The following is a 22,078-nucleotide window of genomic DNA, read 5'->3' as shown; positions in this document are numbered from 1 at the left end:
TTGTAAGCCAGTCTAAAGACATAACATGAAGTCATGAAGAGATAACGAAAGCGCCTCTTCCCCTTTAAGAGTCTGAAAAGAGTTGGCATGGGTGGGCCCTCAGATCCTCAAAGTTATTCAGCTGCACTATCCAGAGCATCTTGGTTTGCATCTTGGTTTTCCATAACAAGCTGCATCACCGCTTGTTATGGAAAATGCACAGCCCTCGAACACAGTGCTACAGAGTGTGGTGAGGATGACTCAGTACATCACTGGTGCCAAGCTCCCTGTCATCCAGGACCTCTATATCAGAGGAAGGCCCAATAAATTACCAAGGCCCAACAAATTACCATCAGCCACCCAGGTGGCGAAGCATCGGCTCTTGGACTAACAGGCTCCTTGACAGCTTCTACCTCCAAGCAACAAGCCTGGTAATTAGCAATAAGACTACTAAATAGTATATTAAATGGTTTCCTGGACTATCTGCATTGACCTTATCTTGCACTGACTCTATGCACACTCACAAGACAAGATTCAGTATATAAACACTATATAGGCCTGCACACTCATCCACACACACTATAATCACACTACAGTACGTACATACATACATACACACATACATACAGTACATACATAACAGATTCACTACATGAAACAATAGAAAGCCCCCCAAACATTTTTTTTAAAGGAAGTTTGTTCTGAAGTGTCTATCCTATCTGAGAGATACAAGAAATATCAGTAAATATATATATATATTTTTTTTACAACTATTTAACCCCTTATTTTTCGTCAGTAAACAGCCTCCATATACTTCTATATTAAACTGTTGGGACGCTACAGACAGAATATCAAATAAAATGTTACTCGTCACATGCGCCGAATACAACCGTGAAATGCTTTCTTACAAACCCTTAATCAAAAATGCAGTTCAATAAATAGAAACCTTTTGGGCTAGGTGTGCCACTAGCCTCCCACCATGACAACTTCCGGTGAAATTGCTGAGCGCAAAATTCAAAATACAAAAATCGTAAAATTAAATGTTCATGAAAATACAAGTGTCTTACATCGTTTAAAGCTTAACTTCTTGTAAATCCAACCGTGTTGTCAGATTTCAAAAATACTTTACGGTGAAAGCATACGATGTGATTATGTGAGGACAGCGCCCCACACCAAAATACTTTTCCAAACCAGCACATGCGTCACAAATCACAAATAGCGATTTAAATAAATGACATACCTTTGAAGATCTTCCTCTGTTTGCAATCCCAATGGTCCCAGCTACACAACAAATTATTGTTTGTTCGATACAGTCCTTCTTTATATCCCAAAAATGTCAGTTTAGTTGGTGCGCTTGATTCAGTACTCCACTCGTTCAACATGCATAAAAACGAATCCAAATAGTTACCGGTAAAGGTCGTCCAAACAAGTCAAACGAAGTTTCTAATTAATCCTCAGGTACGCTAAAATCTAAATAAATTATCAAATTTAAGACTGAGAATAGTATTTTTAATAGGGAAGATAAATGAAGAGCGCGCAACTCAATCACGCGCGCAACAAGAATACTTTTCTAATGGAGACACCTTGGAAAAACTACAACTATTTATTTGTTTTTCAAAAATCAAGCCTGAAACCCTTTCCAAAGGCTGACGTCTAGTGGAAGCCATAGGAACTGCAATCTGAGAGGAATTATTTTGAATATCCCATAGGCTTGCATTGAAATGGCCTGTGACCTTAAAAAAGAAAGAATTATGGATGGATTCTCCTCTGGTTTTCACCTGCCTTATCAGATCTGTTATACTCACATACATTATTTGAACAGGTTTAGAAACAGAGTGTTTTCTATCCAATGCTACCAATTATATGCATATCCTAGCTTCTGGGCCTCAGTAACAGACAGGTGACTTTGGGCACGTCAGTAATCTGGAATTCAGGATACTGCCCCCTAGCCTTAAAAAGTTAAGAAAATATTCACTAAATAAACTAAAGTGCAAATATAATAAAATCAAAAAGTAATAACGAGGTTGTATACAGGAGTTACCTTTACCGAGTCACAGGTTAGTTGGGGGGGGGGTCAATGTAAATTGTCCAGGTGGCCATTTGATTAATTGTTCAGCAGTCTTATGGCTTGGGGTTAGAAGCTGTTAAGGAGCCTTTTGGTTCTAGACTTGGTGTCGTGCAGTAGCAGAGAGAACAGTTTATGACTTGGGTGACTGGAGTCTTTGACAACTTTTTGGGCCTTCCCCTGACACCGCTTAGTATATAGGTCCTGGATGTCAGGAAGCTTGGCCCGAGTGATGTACTGGGCCATACGCACTACCCTCTTCAGTGCCTTACGGTCAAATGCCGAACAGTTGCCATACCAGGCTGTGATGCAAACGGTCAGGATGCTCTCAATGGTGCAGCTGTAGAACTTTTTGAGGATCTGTTGGCAGATCGGCTGTACCAACTTCAGACGATGCTTGTTGGGGTTGTAGAGCAAAATACAATTGTGTTCGTGAGAGTCTCATCTTTCCATAGAGTGGCCATAATACTTTGTCGGCCAAACTGTTCGGACACTACAGAACATTTTGTGAGAAGACCGATTATCGGGATGTCTCATGGTCTGACAAACACTGCTCTAGCTCTGTCACCTTTCACTGCAGATGCGGAAGTAGGCGGATGTGGTGGATCGTGACTCATCCAATGCAAAAAAACATATCTCTAGCTTAAACTGACTGATTTTTCCCTTCTGTAATAAGCAGCCAATGAGGTAATAAGCAGCCAATTCCTTTATTCATGTGTTTAATCTGATACTGTTATCTCCGGCTAAACTGTTTGTATGTACTGTATCTAAGCACTTCAGAGTTATATCAAGCTAATAAGTCACTCATAAGACAAAGTTGTAAGAGTGTGCTTAACTGTATTTTCATTTACTTTATAGTTCTCACGGAAGGTGATAATTCTGACTAAAACACTTACTGTGTGCTCTGAAATATGAGTAGTGTTTAGAATAAGAACACAAATTCTTTACATCAATCTATGGATAATTACAAAAATAAACATAAATATTTAAAAAGTACACCTTTTGCTTTTGTAATTTTAGCTTTTTTTAAAATATTTTTTTAACATATTCTTTTAAACAATATACGCTACATGTACATCACATTTCCAGAGAACATTTCTAGGGTTTTTCTTTCTAGAAGATCCAAAACATCATAAATATCTTTGGGCTATCCTGGCATGGTTTTGCCCACGAGTCCAAATCACTTGACTGTTCCTTTTTCTACTTGCCCCTGATAGGAAAAGCTCAATCAAAGGAGATCTTGTCTCAGCAGAATCAGGCATTCAACACAAAAATGAAAGATATAAACAGCAAACACATATTGTGTTCCTGCATTTTGCTGTAAATCTTCACATAATCTTTTGGTGGAGCACTGGCAGGGGAGGGATTTACTTGAAGAAAAAAATCAAATCAAATTTGATTTGTCACATGCTTCGTAAACAACAGGTGTAGACTAACAGTGAAATGATTACTTACGGGTCCTTTTCCAACAATGCAGAGTTAAATACACTGCTCAAAAAAATAAAGGGAACACTAAAATAACACATCTTAGATCTGAATGAATGAAATATTCCTACTAAATACTTTTTTCTTTACATAGTTGAATGTGCTGACAACAAAATCACACAAAAATTATCAATGGAAATCAAATGTATCAACCCATGGAGGTCTGGATTTGGAGTCACACTACAAAATTAAAGTGGAAAACCACACTACAGGCTGATCCAACTTTGATGTTATGTCCTTAAAACAAGTCAAAATGAGGCTCAGTAGTGTGTGTGGCCTCCACGTGCCTGTATGACCTCCCTACAATGCCTGGGCATGCTCCTGATGAGGTGGTGGATGGTCTCCTGAGGGATCTCCTCCCAGACCTGGACTAAAGCATCCGCCAACTCCTGGACAGCCTGTGGTGCAACGTGGTGTTGGTGGATGGAGTGAGACATGATGTTCCAGATGTGCTCAATTGGATTCAGGTCTGGGGAACGGGCGCGCCAGTCCATAGCATCAATGCCTCCTCTTGCAGGAACTGCTGACACACTCCAGCCACATGAGGTCTAGCATTGTCTTGCATTTGGAGGAACCCAGGGCCCACAGCACCAGCATATGGTCTCACAAGGGGTCTGAGGATCTCATCTTGGTACCTAATGGCTGTCAGGCTACCTCTGGCGAGCACATGGAGAGGTTTGCGGCCACTCAAAGAAATGCCACCCCACACCATGACTGACCCACCGCCAAACCGGTCATGCTGGAGGATGTTGCAGGCAGCAGAATGTTCTCCACGGCGTCTCCAGACTGTCACGTCTGTCACATGCTCAGTGTGAACCTGCTTTCATCTGTGAAGAGCACAAGGTGCCAGTGGCGAATTTGCCAATCTTGGTGTTTTCGGGCAAATGCCAAACGTCCTGCACAGTGTTGGGCTGTAAGCACAACCCCCACCTGTGGACGTCGGGCCCTCATACCACCCTCATGGAGTCTGTTTCTGACCGTTTGAGCTGACACATGCACATTTGTGGCCTTCTGGAGGTCATTTTGCAGGGCTCTGGCAGTGCTCCTCCTGCTCCTCCTTGCACAAAGGTGGAGGTAGCAGTCCTGCAGCTGGGTTGTTGCCCTCCTACGGCCTCCTCCACGTCTCCTGATGTACTGGCCTGTCTCCTGGTAGCGCCTCCATGCTCTGGACACTACGCTGACAGACACAGCAATCCTTCTTGCCACAGCTTGCATTGATGTGCCATTCTGGATGAGCTGCACTACCTGAGCCACTTGTGTGGGTTGTAGACTTCGTCTCATGCTACCACTAGAGTGAAAGCACCGCCAGCATTCAAAAGTGACCAAAACATCAGCCAGGAAGCATAGGAACTGAGAAGTGGTCTGTGGTTATCACCTGCAGACCCACTCCTTTATTGGGGGTGTCTTGCTAATTGCCTATAAGTTCCACCTGTTGTCTATCCCATTTGCACAACAGCATGTGAAATGTATTGTCAATCAGTGTTGCTTCCTAAGTGGACAGTTTGATTTCACAGAAGTGTGATTGACTTGGAGTTACATTGTGTTGTTTAAGTGTTCTCTTTATTTTTTTGAGCAGTGTATAAAGATAAGCAGCTTACAGATCATTGCACCTGTACATAGCCCATCTGTAAATAGCCCACCCAACTACCTCATCCCCATATTGTTATTCATTTTTTTTGCTCCTTTGCACCCCAGTATCTCTACTTGTACATTCATCTTCTGCACATATATCACTCCAATGCTTAATTGCTTACATTGTAATTATTTAGCCACTATAGCCTATTTAATGCCTTACTCAATCTTACTTAATTTGCACACATTGTATATAGACTTTTCTATTGCGTTATTGACTGTACATTTGTTTATTCCATCTGTAACTATGTTGTTTGTGTTGCACTGCTTTGCTTTATCTTGGCCAGGTTGCAGTTGTAAATGAGAACTTGTTCTCAACTAGCCTACCTGATTAAATAAAGGTGAAATAAATACCCCCCAAAAATGTATTTAGATATATTAGTGACACAAGGAATAAATACACATTGAATAACGAATAACAATAAAGAGTAAAAATAACATGGCTATATACATTACTGGGAGTACCAGTACCGAGTCAATGTGAACCTAGAATATGGGTTGTGTCATGCAGCTTCCACGCATTAAATAGTCATACATATTCATAATAGCCTCAGGAACCAAAACAATGTAACCAAAGGGATTGAAAACTATCCACATTGGGACTTATAAAGAGGATGTAATTCATGAACCGTGTTTTGTTTCACAAACTGGGTCCATTACATTTTGGGATGTTTTTAGGTTTATAATGCTAACAATAGGCTTTCATGTCAGGCTTGATCATACACAGTACCCCAGACCAATTCTGTAGACCAGTCTATGTCAATTGACACAGGTGGCTATCTCTCCATGTAGCTGTGAAAGTATTGAACTGGTAAAGATGAATTCACTTATCATATTGTTTTCACTTCATCCTTTGACCTCATTGGTTCAGATGAAACAGAGGTGCCAATGAGAGGTCACTAGAATACAGATGCACTGTGGACAAAGTCTGACTTGTTCTGCTAAGAAATAGGGTACACTAGGATTGTAACTCTCACCATTGTCTGTTCAGTGTTTCTCTTTGAGCAAACAAGGACTCTAAAAATAGGCTGTTGGTATTGGGGAGTCATTGAACCCTCTATGCTTTCCGGGAGTACATGTTCAAAGAAATAATGCTTGATTTCAATAGTGATACCCAAAAACCTACTGCCATTGCTGAGCTTTTTTGAGAGTGTTTTTTGATACACTGTCATCTGCATACGTGGACCCATTCCATTTATAACCCAGTTTTCAAACAGACAGTTGAAGTAGGAAGTTTACACACACCGCAGCCAAATACATTCAAACTCAGTTTCTCACAATACCTGACATATAATCAGAGTAACATGTCCCTGTCTTAGGTCAGTTAGGATCACCACTTTATTTAAAGAATGTGAAATGTCAGAATAATATAGAGAATTATTTATTTCAGCTTTTATTTCTTTCATCACATCCCCAGTGGGTCAGAAGTTCACATACACTCAATTAGTATTTGGTAGTATTGCCGTTAAATGTTTAACTTGGGTCAAATGTTTCAGGTAGCCTTCCACAGGCTTCCCACAATAAGTTGGGTGGATTTTGGCCCATTCCTCCTGACAGAGCTGGTGTAACTGAGTCAGGTTTGTAGGCCTCCTTGCTCGCACACACTTTTTCAGTTCTGCACACAAATTTTCTATAGGATTGAGGTCAGGGCTTTGTGATGGCCACTCCAATACCTTGACTTTGTTGTCCTTATGCCATTTTGTCACAACTTTGGAAGTATGCTTGGGGTCATTGTCCATTTGGAAGACCCATTTGCGGCCAAGCTTTAACTTCCTGACTGATGTCTTGAGATGTTGCTTCAATACATGCACATAATTTTCCCTGCCTCATGATGCCATCTATTTTGTGAAGTGCACCAGCCCCTTCTGCAGCAAAGCACCCCACAACATGATGCTGCCACCCCCATGCTTCATGGTTGGGATGGTGTTCTTCGGCTTGCAAGCCTCCACCTTTTCCCTCCAAACATAACGATGGTCATTATTGCCAAACTGTTCTAGTTTTGTTTCACCAAACCAGAGGACATTTCTCCAAAAAGTATGATCTTTGTCCCCATGTGCAGTTGCAAACCGTAGTCTGGCTTTTTTATGGCGGTTTTGGAGCAGTAGCTTCTTCCTTGCTGAGCAGCCTTTCAGGTTGTGTCGATATAGGACTTGTTTTACTCTGGATATACTGTAGATACTTTATCTGTTTCCTCCAGCATCTTCACAAGGTCCTTTGCTGCTGTTCTGGGATTGATTTGCACTTTTCACACCAAAGTACGTTCATCTCTAGGAGGCAGAACACGTCTCCTTCCTGAGCGGTATGACGGCTGCATGGTCCCATGGTGTTTATACTTGGGTACTATTGTCTGTACAGACGAACGTGGTACCTTCTGGTGTTTGGAAATTGCTCCCAAGGATGAACCAGCCTTGGTGGTCTAAAAAAAATTCTGAGGTCTTGGCTGATTCATTTGGTTTTTCCCATGATGTCAAGCAGAGAGACACAGAGTTTGAAGGTCGGCCTTAACATACATCCACAGGTGCACCTCCAATTGACTCAGATGATGTCAATTAGTCTACCAGAAGCTTCTAAAGCCATGACATGATTTTCTGGAATTTTCCAAGCTGTTTAAAGGCACTGTCAACTTAGTTTATGTTAACTTCTGACCCACTGGAATTGTGATACAGTGAATTATAAGTGAAATAATCTGTCTGTAAACAATTGTTGGAAACATTACTTGTATCATGCACAAAGTAGATGTCCTAACTGATTTGCCAAAACTATAGTTTGTTAACAAGAAATTTGTGGAGTAGTTGAAAAACGAGTTTTAATGACTCCAACTTAAGTGTATGTAAACTTCCGACTTAAACGGTACCTGTTTGGGGACGAGCAGTAGCATGTCATAGCCACCAGAGGGTAACCTTGTCTAATTTCGCTACACCTCTACATCTGCTGGAAACACAGATCAAATATCAATATTTTAACATCCTTTTTTTAAACATCCTCGTTTGCTACACTGATGGGTTAAACAATTACTTTAAAACTATTATCTCCATTTTGACGGGTTACCAAAGTATTAACCAGAGTCTTTGGGAAATAAAGGAATAATAATAATAATCCATCACCAATTAACTGATCAGCATTACGCAGACCAGCTGGCAAGTGTCTTCACTGACATGTTCAATCTCTTCTTGTCCCAGTCTGTAATCCCAACATGTTTCCAGCTGACCCCCATTGTCCCTGTTCCAAAGAACTCCAAGGTAACCTGCCTAAAGGACTACCACCCTGTAGTACTCACATCTGTAATTATGAAGTGCTTTAAAAAGCTAGTCTTGACACACATCAACACCATCATCCCAGACATCCTGGACCCACTCCAATTCATATACTGAGCCAACAGATCTACAGGAGACACAATCTCAGTTCCACTTCACACTGCCCTCTCCCACCTGGACAAAAGCAGAAATAACTATGTGAGAATGATGTGCATAGACTACAGCTCAGCGTTCGACATCATGGTCCCTTCCAAGATCATCCCCAAGCTCGGGAGCCTTGGACTGAACACCTCCCTCTGAATCCAAGACTTGCTGACCGGCCGGCCTCTGGTGTTGAGTGTTTAGTCCCTCGGGTGCATGCTTATTCCCCTTCTGTACACCCTGTTCAACCACGACTATGTGGCCACGCACGACTCCAACACCATCGTCAAGTTTGCTGATGACGGTGGTAGGCCTGATCACCGAAGATGATGAGATCGCCTACACGGAGGAGATCAGAGACCTGGCAGTGTGATGCCATTACAAAAACCTCTCCCTCAATGTCAGTAAGACAAAGAAGCTGATCGTGGACTATAGGAGAAAGAGAGCACAGCACGTCCCCATCCACATCGACAGGGCTGTAGACGAGTGGGGGAGGGGTTCAAGTTTGTTACATTTTAGTCATTTAGCAGACCCTCTTATCCAGAGCAACTTACAGTTAGTGCATTCATCTTAAGATGGCTAGGTGGGACAGTCACATTTCACAGGCACAGTAAGTACACTTTTCCTCAATAAAGTAGCTATCAGCAAAGTCAGAGCTAGAAGGGGGAGGGCAAGTGTTGGATGATCAGGATTTAATGTTTGTATTTTGGGTGAGGGGGATTATAAAATTAAGACACTCTTTGAAGAGGTAGGGTTTCCTTGGCGTCCACATCACTAAGGACTTAACAAGAAGTTATGAAGAGGGAACGACAGCGCCTCTTCCCCTCAAGAGGCTGAAAAGATTTGGCATGGGTAGGCCCTCGGATCCTCAAAGTTCTTCAGCTGCACCATCAAGAGCATCTTGACTAGCTGCATCACCGCTTGGTGTTGCACATGCACAGCCCTCAACCTCAAAGCGCTACAGAGGGCGGTGCGGACGACCCAGTACATCACTGGGGCTGAGCTCCCTGTCATCCAGGACCTCTATCAGGCGGTTTCAGTGGAAGGTCTGGAAAAATTACCAAAGACTTCAGCCACCCAAGCCATGGACTGTTCATTCTGATACCTTCCAGCAAACGGTACTGGATATTCGGCTTTCGCACCATCATGGTTCGAGACAGCTTCTACCTCCAAGCAACTAGCCTTCTAATTAGCCATAAGACTACTAAATTGTAAATTAAATGGTTGCCTGGGCTATTTGCATTGACCTTATCTTGCACTAACTCTATGCAGTTACGAGACTATATATAAACACTGTATAGGCCTTCACACACACTACACTGACACACAAAATCACACATAATCACACATTCATCATTGCTGCTGCTGCTACTCTGTTCTGTTCTCTTACTCTTATTAGTATCTATCTGATGCCTTGACACTTCTTCTACCTTAATTACCTCATGCCCCTGCAAATTGGTACTGGTACTCCCGCTATGTAGATTAATTGTGTATTTATTCCTCTTTCTATTACTATTTTTGCTATCAATCATAGATTCTGTCATGTCTTGTTATGTCTGTTCCTGTCCTTTCTCTTCACTCTGTCTCTCTCTGCTGGTCTTTTTAGGTTACCTTCTCTGTCTCTCATTCTTCAGCTGTTCTACATCTCCCCTAACTAGCTCATTCACTCTTTCCCACCTGTTCTCTCTTCCCCCTCTGATTAGGTCTCTATTTCTCTCTCTGTTCCTGCTACTTTCAGTGTCTGATTCTTGTTTGTGTTTTTGATGCCAGAAGCAAGCTTCGTCCCGTTTGCTTCCACCTTGTCCTATCCTGTCGGAGTCTGCCTGGCAGGTGCATCCTGCATTATGCTTTTTGTTCCATTGACTACGTTGGAAGAGGATTTATGCCATTCCTGTTTTTCATTAAAGAACTCTGTTTTCTGTTAAAACCGCTTTTGGGTCTTCACTCAAGTACATAACAGATTCTGCATTGTTGAGAGAGGCTGTATAAGCAAGCATTTGATAGTAAAAGTCGGCACTTGTTGTATTCTGCGCATGTGACAAATGAAACATTATTTGATTTGATTAGCATCTGGTTGGGGGGGGGGGGGGTCGTTACAAGGTAGTAGTGCTCTTTAATTTATTTCTTTTCCTGAAGGGGAAGATGATCATCTGGGATCAGCTCTCAATGTATGTCGCAACAGGAAGTTGTTGGCATTCGAGTCAGACAATAACAACAACATTAGCAGGACAGCAGAGTTCTCAGTCGAAGTCCATCCGACAAAGTAATAACGACTTTTATATTAATATGATGTCAGTAATATGTGCTTGCATATAAACCTCTCGGGTTTCTCTGGCTAATGTTAATCTTGCTTGCAAGTGTTATGTGAGTGTGGCTGCGCTTTGTGCTAACTTGTTAGTTAGCAAGTTAGCTAACGCGTTAGCTGCCTTGGTTGGAGTCACTATTGTCGATGTCAGTCCGTAGCTAACGTTAGCTAACCACAAAAGCCATTCAAATATAACACACATTTAAAACAGAGCTAGCTAACTTGACAATGTTTGTCCGATTTATTAGCTAACTAACGTTAGCTCACATAGCTAGGGAACATTAGTGTAGCTATCCAGTTAACGTTAGGTGGATGATTCCTTTGCTTTGAACTCTTTGCTTTTGGACCATGACCTCATTATGTGTGTGTGTTCCTTCAGTATTATCGATGGATAACACCGGATATTGCAACGATAGCTTCAATAGCTTACGAAGTAGCACAAGTGACGAAGACATGGTGGAGATAGCAGGGTCGACATTAGACTTCTCTAACACGGAGGATGTACCACCCTTGGACCGAGACTATGGTTCTGGTAAGACCAAGGCCCATGTCTTTGTTGAAGTGTATACGCGCGCGCACACACAAATCATGAATTTGTTAATGTGTGTCTTGTTTTGATAGGTGTGTTGTTTGATCAAATGTCTATTAGTTATGAGTAAACGGTAACACATTAATCTAGGCCAGCCTACATTGCTGGGATTTAATATAAGTGAGAGCAATGTCCGCTTTGCATTCCTTCCTTTGATTTGGTTTAATTTGACACCAATTGAATTTGGAATATGCAGTTATTAGGTCTAAACTATTCTGATCACATCCCAAACCTCACACTCAGTGAGGTGCTACGGTTTTTCATCAATATTTTCCAGCTATTTTATCTGTAACACATTGTTCCCTTTAGGTATGTGTTATTGATATGCAAGTAAAACCTTTGTTATTAGATAAACACTAAGGGGTAGTTTCCCAGACACTGATTAAGCCTCGTCCTAGACCAATGGATAATCTCCATTAAAAATATATATATTATTAGTCGAAGACTATGTTTAGCCTAATCTGTGTCTGGGGAAACTGCCCTTCAAGCAATGCCAGCTCTAGAATGTGTTTTCCCTCTGTCCATTGAATCTCTTCAATTCCTCACATCGCTTCTTCATCCCTTCTCCTCCAGGGGATAACCCAGGTATGGAGGAGGTAAACGGGGTTCCTAAACTGATGGACCTGCTTGATGAGCCTGTGCCTGGGGTGGGCACCTATGAGGACTTTAACACCATAGACTGGGTGCGGGAGAAGTCCAAAGACCGTGACCGGCACAGAGAGGTGACCCACATCCTATTTATCTCCTTGTCCTTTTAATTCTTAGACTTAACCCACTTCCCAACCCATAACAAAACGTGTGTCTCAAACAGGCTTCAGATCAGTATCTATGTATACTTGTCATCATTATTAGGTGTAGTAGCAACACCTGTATAAGTTACATGGCATTACTGTCTGAATCAAAAGCATCATAGTATTATAACAACAATATTTATTTCACCTGTCTGATGTGTAGATTACCAGTAAAAGCAAAGAGTCTACATGGGCGCTGGTGAACAGTGTCTGTGATGCTTTCTCTGGATGGCTGCTCATGCTGCTGATTGGACTCATGTCAGGTCAGCCTAATTGTATACAGATTGATGATGCATAAATGCTTTTTCATTTGATTCCCTCTACTAAGACCCACACAGCAATGCACCTGGGAGCCATTGGTAGTGTTAGTAAATTACCGTGTGGTCTATTCCAGGCGCGTTGGCAGGTGGGATTGACATATCAGCCCACTGGATGACAGACCTGAAGGAAGGGGTTTGTCTGAACGGGTTCTGGTTCAACCATGAACACTGCTGTTGGACCTCCAACGAGACCACCTTCCAAGAGAGGGACAAGTGTCCACAGTGGAAAAGCTGGGCTGAGCTCATCATCGGCACAACAGAGGTGTGCTAAAATATTACTACTTGACCCATTGTGTTTATTGTATGTGATTTATTCTTGTCACAGTCTGATTGTGAAATTTGTGTCTGCAGGGTCCCTTTGCGTACATTATGAACTACCTAATGTATGTGTGCTGGGCTCTGCTATTCTCCTTCCTGGCCGTGACACTGGTCAGGGCCTTCGCCCCCTATGCCTGTGGTTCTGGAATCCCAGAGGTAAGATTATTTAATTTCTTTACCCTTATTTGATATGTCTTCTTTTGAATGAGGACAAAGGACGTTGTTTATTTTCCCATGCTATTTATTTTCTCTCCCAGATCAAAACCATATTGAGTGGTTTCATCATCCGAGGGTACCTGGGGAAGTGGACCCTGGTGATTAAGACCATCACCCTGGTCCTGGCTGTGTCGTCGGGGCTCAGCCTGGGGAAGGAGGGGCCCCTGGTCCACGTGGCCTGCTGCTGTGGCAACATCCTCTGCCACCTCTTCACCAAGTACCGCAAGAATGAGGCCAAGCGCAGAGAGGTGAGAAATGGGGCCTAAAATTCACTTTTTGGTCCACCAGCCACTGGCAGGTAGATGGAAAAATATACCAGCCACTCAGATTTTTTAGATTTTATTGCATAATTACCTAAAAAACACAAGATGACCATGCTTACTGTTTCTAAAACAAGTAATGTATTCGTAAGAAGCATTGTGATATATATTGTGATCTATTGCTCAATTTCATTTCATTTTTTGTGACCTGAGTCTTTTAACCAAAATATCAGATGAGACAAAATGTTAAGCTGCCCTTTTAAAGGTGAGAGGTTACCGTGGTAACGGGGCCACTGAGTCGTGTGTCTGTGTGAGAGATTTTGGCATCTGACTTGTAGTAGACATCATATCTTCGCTAACAGTTGAAGCAGCAGACTCAAAGTAACATTGAAAACCAACTGTCCTTGTGAACTAAACAATGCTCATTTTGTAGACTTTTGCGTAAATTAGACAGACTTTTATGCCTGTGCACTTGGCATCTAAGAATGAATGTATTAGCACATTGCACAAAGCTCCCCAGACAGCAGGCAGCGTTGCTGTGCGAGGTGGGATAGAGATTGATATTTATTTGTGCTATAAGCAGCTATAAAACAAAATAGAAGAAAATAGCTACTGCAGCATTTTTTCCTACTTGACTTTTCACTATTTCTATTTGCGAATGTAATGCTCGCATTGTAGAGCCTTGCAAATTGACCTCCCGCCAGCATGGCTGGGGAAATCAACATTCTTACCCACTAATACCTAAATCTACCTGCATTTGGCGGGTGTTCATTTCATGCTGCACTGGGCTATTCACAAACATCTGAACCCTTTTTTAAATGGATCGATACAATACTGGTTAACCTTTTAACCATTATTTTAAGGAACTGGCACAAATTGCAAAAGCTAGGACCACTGATGTTGTTTTGACTCAAATCAAGCTGTATCAAGAGTGAGAACCTCAAGTCAAATTCAGCAGGAAAACCCCATTCAACTATAAATAGCCTGTGGCTGGTTTGATGATTTCAACAAACACATACCACAAGGTGATGTTTTTGCTTCTCGGCTACAGTGGGATGGTATTAATGGAAGTACAATGCCACAAACATGCGGTGACTCTGTCTCCCTTCTGTAAACATTGTGCCTGAGATTTATTTTCCAACACAGAGATATTTTGCATTGAGTCATGAATCATCGTGTTATATTAATTGTTATTTAGCCGTGTTGCTGAGCTGTGTTGTAAAGCATTAATGTACTGACACATTGATTTTAGCTGTGTTGTAAAGCATTAATGTACTGACACCGATCACCTTCTTCCTTCCTTTGCTTGGTGATTTGTGTTGCAGGTTCTGTCTGCCGCTGCAGCAGTTGGTGTGTCTGTGGCTTTTGGGGCCCCCATAGGAGGAGTGCTCTTCAGTCTGGAGGAGGTAACAAGTGCCTTAGCTTCCTCCTTCTTGTGTAAATCTATGGGCTCTATGACTGTCAAATTGAAACACTCCTAAAGGTAACTTTTGAATGTTTATAAAGTTGACTATGATCACTGTGTAACTGTCCGTCTCCTCATGGCCCTGTCAGGTGAGCTACTACTTCCCTCTGAAGACCCTGTGGCGGTCGTTCTTCGCAGCGCTGGTGGCAGCCTTCACCCTGCGCTCCATCAACCCGTTTGGCAACAGCCGCCTGGTGCTGTTCTACGTGGAGTTCCACACCCCTGGCACCTCCTGGAGCTTGTACCCTTCATCCTCCTGGGCATCTTCGGGGGCATTTGGGGCGCCTTCTTCATCCGTGCCAACATCGCGTGGTGCCGGAGGCGTAAGACCACGTGGCTGGGCCACTACCCGGTCCTGGAGGTGCTGGTTGTCACCGCGGTGACAGCGGTGGTGGCTTTCCCTAACAGCTACACCCGCACTAGCACCAGTGAGCTCATCTCTGAGCTCTTCAACGACTGTGGCCTGCTGGACTCCTCCAAGCTATGTAACTATGACAACGCCAATGTCACCAAGAGCAGCAACGAGCTGCCGGACCGCCCAGCTGGAAATGACGTTTACACGGCCATGTGGCAGCTGTCCCTGGCCCTGGTCTTTAAGATGCTCATCACCGTGGTTACCTTCGGCATGAAGGTACTGGAGAACCTCCGTCACATCTGTATGGCACATCTGTGCTTTGAGCGTTAATATAAGGATGTCATTCCTCCAGGTTCCCTCTGGTCTGTTCATACCCAGCATGGCGGTAGGGGCGATCGCAGGCAGGCTGCTAGGAATAGGCATGGAGCAGCTGGCCTACTACCACCATGACTGGGCGATCTTCAGGGGCTGGTGTTCTCCTGGTGCTGACTGCATCACCCCAGGCCTCTACGCCATGGTGGGGGCTGCTGCCTGCTTAGGTAAGGCCTCCGTAGCTACTGTATGTTGGCACCTTGCATGTTTAACAGCTTTTCCTTTTGTCTTTACTCTAGGTTCCTTTTCCTGGTTAAATGTTGTCTTGTGGTTAGAGGTCGACCGATTATGATTTTTCACCGCCGATACAGATTTATTGGAGGACCAAAAAAAGCTGATACCGATTAATAGGCTGTTTAAAAAAAAAGTTTTTTTTTTTATAGTTTTTTATATATATATTTGTAATAATGACAATTACAACAAATATTGAATGAACAATGAACACTTATTTTAACTTAATATAATAAATGAAGAAAATATATTTAGTTTAAAAAAAATAATGAAACATGCTCAGTTTAGTTTAAATAATGCAAAAACACAGTGTTGGAGAAGAAAGTAAAAGTGCCATATGTGCCATGTAAAAAAAGCTCATGTTTAAGTACCTTGCTCAGAACATATGAAAGCTGGTGGTTCAATATTCCCCGTTCTTCAATATTTCCAGTTAAGAAGTTTTAGGTTGTAGTTATTATAGGAATTATGACGCATCAACGATTTCTCTCTATACCATTTGTATTTCATATACCTTTGACTATTGGATGTTCTAACAGGCACTTTAGTATTACCAGCCTATTCTCGGGAGTTGATAGGCTTGAAGTCATAAACAGCGCTGTGAATAAAGCATTGCTAAGAGCTGCTGGCAAACACAGTAAAGTTTGAATGAGTGCTTATGAGCCTGCTGCCTACCACCACTCAGTCAGACTGCTGTATCAAATAACAAACCATAGACTTAATTATAATATAATAAACACAGAAACACAAGCCTTTGGTCATTAATATGGTCAAGTCCGGAAACTATCATTTCGAAAACAAAACGTTTATTCTTTCAGTGAAATATAGAACAGTTCCTTATTTCATCAAACAGGTGGCAACCTAAGTCTAAATATTGCTGTTACATTGCACAACCTTTAATGTTATGTCATAATTATATAAAATACTGTCAAATTAGTTCGTAACGTGCCAGACGCCTCAAACTGTTGCATATACCCTGACTCTGTGTGCAATGAACGCAAGAGAAGTGACACCATTTCCCTAATTAATATTGCCTGCAAACCTGGATTTTAAGAAAGGCGTTGATGTTTATGGTTAGGTACATTCGTGCAATGATTGTTTTTTTTTCACAATTGCGCTTTTGTTAAATCATCCCCTGTTTGGCGAAGTTGGAGGCTGTGATTCGATGATAAATTAACAGGCACCGTATTGATTATATGCAACGCAGGACACGCTAGTTAACCTAGTAATATCATCAATCATGTGTAGTTAACTTAAATTAACATATTCACTAGTTAGGTTTAATGCTAGCTAGCAACTTACCTTGGCTCCTTGTTGCACTCGCGTAACAGGTGGTCAGCCTGCCACACAGTTTCCTCGTGGAATGCAATGTAATCGGCCTCCAAAAATGCCGATTACCGATTTGTTATGAAAACTTGAAATCGGCCCCAATTAATCGGCCATGCCGATTAATCGGTCAACCTCTACTTGTGGGTATGCCTAATGTTTTCTGCCTCCACCCCTCTCTCTGTGCCACCCACTCCCTCCCCACTGGCTTTGTGCCCACAGGTGGGGTGACCCGTATGACTGTGTCCCTGGTGGTCATCATGTTCGAGCTGACCGGAGGGCTGGAGTACATCGTGCCCCTGATGGCTGCGGCCATGACCAGTAAGTGGGTGGCGGACGCCATCGGGCGCGAGGGGATCTACGAGGCTCACATCCGCCTCAACGGTTACCCCTTCCTGGAGGCCAAGGAGGAGTTCAGTCATAAGACCCTGGCCATGGACGTGATGCGGCCGCGTCGCAGTGACCCGCCGCTCTCCGTACTGACCCAGGACGGCATGACGGTAGAGGACGTGGAGACCATGATCACTGACACCACCTACAGCGGCTTCCCCGTGGTGGTCTCCCATGAGTCCCAACGCCTAGTGGGATTCGTGCTGCGAAGGGACCTCACCATCTCCATAGGTAGGGATGACAGATCATCATCATGCTGAGGTGCTGGCTTTTGACCCACATGCTCTGTCACCTTTGTCAAAACAATGTCATGTATTCTTAATAATAATACATTATATTTAAAGTGGGGCAAAAAAAAGTATTTAGTCAGCCACCAATTGTGCAAGTTCTCCCACTTAAGAAGATAAGAGAGGCCTGTAATTTTCATCATAGGTACACTTCAACTATGACAGACAAAATGAGGAAAAAAAATCCAGAAAATCACATTGTAGGATTTTTTATTTGCAAATTATGGTGGAAAATAAGTATTTGGTCACCTACAAACAAGCAAGATTTCTGGCTCTCACAAACCTGTAACTTCTTCTTTAAGAAGCTCCTCTGTCCTCCACTCGTTACCTGTATTAATGGCACCTGTTTGAACTTGTTATCAGTATAAAAGACACCTGTCCACAACCTCAAACAGTCACACTCCCAAGACCAAAGAGCTGTCAAAGGACACCAGAAACAAAATTGTAGACCTGCACCAGGCTGGGAAGACTGAATCTGCAATAGGTAAGCATCTTGGTTTGAAGAAATCAACTGTGGGAGCAATTATTAGGAAATGGAAGACATACAAGACCACTGATAATCTCCCTCGATCTGGGGCTCCACGCAAGATCTCACCCCGTGGGGTCAAAATGATCACAAGAACGGTGAGCAAAAATCCCAGAACCACACGGGGGCCCTAGTGAATAACCTGTAGAGAGCTGGGACCTAAGTAACAAAGCCTACCATCAGTAACACACTACGCCGCCAGGGACTCAAATCCTGCAGTACCAGACGTGTCCCCCTGCTTAAGCCAGTACATGTCCAGGCCCGTCTGAAGTTTGCTGGAGAGCATTTGGATGATCCAGAAGAAGATTGGGAGAATGTCATATGGTCAGATGAAACCAAAATATAACTTTTTGGCAAAAACTCAACTCGTCGTGTTTGGAGGACAAAGAACACCATACCTACTGTGAAGCATGGGGGTGGAAACATCATGCTTTGGGGCTATTTTTCTGCAAAGGGACCAGGACGACTGATCCGTGTAAAGGAAAGAATGAATGGGGCCATGTATCGTGAGATTTTGAGTGAAAACCTCCTTCCATCAGCAAGGGCATTGAAGATGAAACGTGGCTGGGTCTTTCAGCATGACAATGATCCCAAACACACCGCCCGGGCAACGAAGGAGTGGCTTCGTAAGAAGCATTTCAAGGTCCTGGAGTGGCCTAGCTAGTCTCCAGATCTCAACCTCATAGAAAATCTTTGGAGGGAGTTGAAAGTTCCCAGCAACAGCCCCAAAACATCACTGCTCTAGAGGAGATCTGCATGGAGGAATGGGTCAAAATACCAGCAACAGTGTGTGAAAACCTTGTGAAGACTTACAGAAAACGTTTGACCTCTGTCATTGCCAACAAAGGGTATATAACAAAGTATTGAGAAACTTTTGTTATTGACCAAATACTTATTTTCCACCATCGTTTGCAAATAAATTCATTAAAAATCCTAGAATGTGATTTTCTGGATTTTTTTTCTCATTTTGTCTGTCATAGTTGAAGTGTACCTATGATCAAAATTACAGGCCTCTCTTATCTTTTTAAGTGGGAGAACTTGCACAATTGGTGGCTGACTAAATACTTTTTGCCCCACTGTATATAGCTCTTTTGAAGGACCCAAAGTTGCTTCTTATTTGGTCTTATCCCACTGACAGCCCTCAGTAACCCCTCCCTCTCCTCTCAGATAATGCCAGACAGCGTCAGGATGGGATAGTGAGCACATCGAGGGTCTTCTTTACAGAGTACACGCCCCCTCAGCCCCCCAACAGCCCCCCTCCTCTGAAGCTCAGAGGCATCATGGACCTTAGTCCCTTCACCGTCACAGACCACACCGCCATGGACATTGTGGTGGACATCTTCAGGAAGCTGGGCCTGCGCCAGTGCCTTATCACACACAATGGGTAACACACCTGCTACTGAGAACTAGCTATGTAATTAGTGACCTCTACTTACATCTATAGTGGACTGATTTCATAAGTAGAAATAGAGCAGCCCCCCCCCCAAGACAGACACAAAAAATTACTTGAAATTGATAACATGTTTTATTAAAAAATGCCACTGAATTGTACATTTTTCTTTTTTATATCCTTTTTGTTTTGTTGTATTATGGTAAGAAGTCCAGACCTCTTTGACATTTTGTCCCTCTTTTTTTTACAGCCGCTTGCTGGGTATTATCACAAAGAAGGACATTCTGAAGCACGTGGCTCAGATAGCCAACCGGGACCCAGACTCGATCCTCTTCAACTGATGGTATAGTACCAGCTGCAGCACCGTGGGCCAGACATCACTGTGGAGCCACTGCTTTCGCCCAGGCCTCTCTACACTGCACTATGTTCATGTCTAGTGGACTCCTCCCTGCTATGACAACTGGCCACTCCATTAGAACTCTAGTGGATTCCTCCCTGCTATGACAACTGGCCACTCCATTAGAACTCTAGTGGATTCCTCCCTGCTATGACAACTGGCCACTCCATTAGAACTCTAGTGGATTCCTCCCTGCTATGACAACTGGCCACTCCATTAGAACTCTAGTGGATTCCTCCCTGCTATGACAACTGGCTACTCTATTAGAACTCTAGTGGATTCCTCCCTGCTATGACAACTGGCCACATTAGAACCATTAGAACTAGAACTCCAGTGGATCTATGACAACTGGCCCCTCCATTAGAACTCTGGATGACAACTGGCCACTCCATTAGAACTCTAGTGGATTCCTTCCTGCTATGACAACTGGCCACTCCATTACAACTGGAGAGGTAGAGGATTCGTTGTTCTTCAATCCTGGCTTTCCAGGATTGGCCCAAAAGATGAGTTGGATTTAGAAAAGATGTATGACTTCTTAAATGAGCGTCAGTAACTGGGAGAATATTTTTTCTTGGCTCTGTTGGCAGGAGTGGTCTTCCTTTTCAGTTGACAGATGAGAGCAGGCATGCTGGGTAGGGCATGTGTCTCTGGAGAGACCAAGGATTGTAAATGAGCAGAGACCAAGTCTGGAGTCTGAGATATAAACCACACCACTGCCAAGACATACTCTACCCTCCCTCCTCTACATAGACATCTTAACCCATACAATCACTAAGCTAGGAGTGAAAATGATCAGCTTCTACCTATCAAAGTATCATGAAGATATGCACCGTTTAAATTGATGTCTGCCTGAAATATTTGTCATTAATGAGCACTTGCATATGGCTGTCAAGACTAAATGTATTTTCTCTGGTGTTTCTTTCCTTGGAAATGTCATATTCCTCATTGTTTTTTCATGTAATTGGTTGTGGTTTAACACCGACCTGGAGATGATGTCCTCTTCGTACAGGGACACTGTAAGGCAGCATGGATTTCTTATTCACCAGGATAAAATAAGCTCCGTAAATAACCCTCCTCTGAAACCTGCATGCTCTGGTTCTCTTTGACCACAGGGAGGCGCTACTGTGCACCACCCAGCTGTGGTTACAGTCACATTACTATACTTTTTTTACCAGGTCATCAGTAACAAACACTCAAAAGATGAATTGTATTACTCATTTAGAATATGCATCTCTATATATTTCTGGTTTGTAATGACCTTTTCTGTGAATATTACATATTGTATAGGTTTATGGATCACTTTATCCAGCACACTCTAGAATCCTCAGTGATGAACAGCCTAACAGGCAGTCTGAGTATGAGGTCAAAGAGAAGAGTAGTGTTGGATGGGATGATTAAGGGAGAGGACTCCAGTGTGTCACATCTCTTTTCATCCTCCAGCTATTATCTCTCCTCTCGCAATGTCTATGGATCTGCATGGCCAGGGCAGGGGATCTAGAGACAGGACTGGCCTGTCAACAGTCTAGTAAAGAACTCTGGATCTCTTCTCCCTTTTACCTCATGCTCTTGCTGTCTCACGACACCCTCATGCTCTTACCCTCCCTACAACATCAAAGTCCACACTAAGAATTAGCAATTGAAATGTAGCATATACTGTCTCTTATACATGAACAAAGCCAAGGAACCTCAAATCTCACTTTTATCTAGAGCAGATACCCTTGGAGGTTGATGGTGGACATTCTTAAACTAGATGCATGTATTCCTGTCAATCATGTCTTATCCTTTAAGGACAAGTGTGACTTCAACCAAGTTCAACCATTTTTGTGTTGTATACCGTAGTTCATTACATCAGTAAAAGGTTTGACTTTGGGGTCTCAAAGGTAAACACATTATCACTTAAAAAGCACTCCATTTCAAAATAACATGCTTATCAGTTGTTTTTGGAGATGTAGCTACAGTAATCGTATTTAACATCATCAAACCATGT

General features: G+C 42.8%; 1 pseudogene; it reads left to right on the top strand.

Moving 5' to 3' along the window:
• The first annotated feature begins 10,683 nt into the window (after nt 1-10,683).
• On the top strand, nt 10,684-20,392 carry LOC135544130 (H(+)/Cl(-) exchange transporter 5-like; annotated as a pseudogene).
• Nucleotides 20,393-22,078: the final 1,686 nt, after the last annotated feature.

This window comes from Oncorhynchus masou, chromosome 8 (genome assembly GCF_036934945.1).
Source record: "Oncorhynchus masou masou isolate Uvic2021 chromosome 8, UVic_Omas_1.1, whole genome shotgun sequence".
Classification (NCBI taxonomy): Eukaryota; Metazoa; Chordata; class Actinopteri; order Salmoniformes; family Salmonidae; genus Oncorhynchus; species Oncorhynchus masou.
Note: the sequence above shows the minus strand (reverse complement) of the source record. Positions and strands in the feature narration are given on the sequence as shown.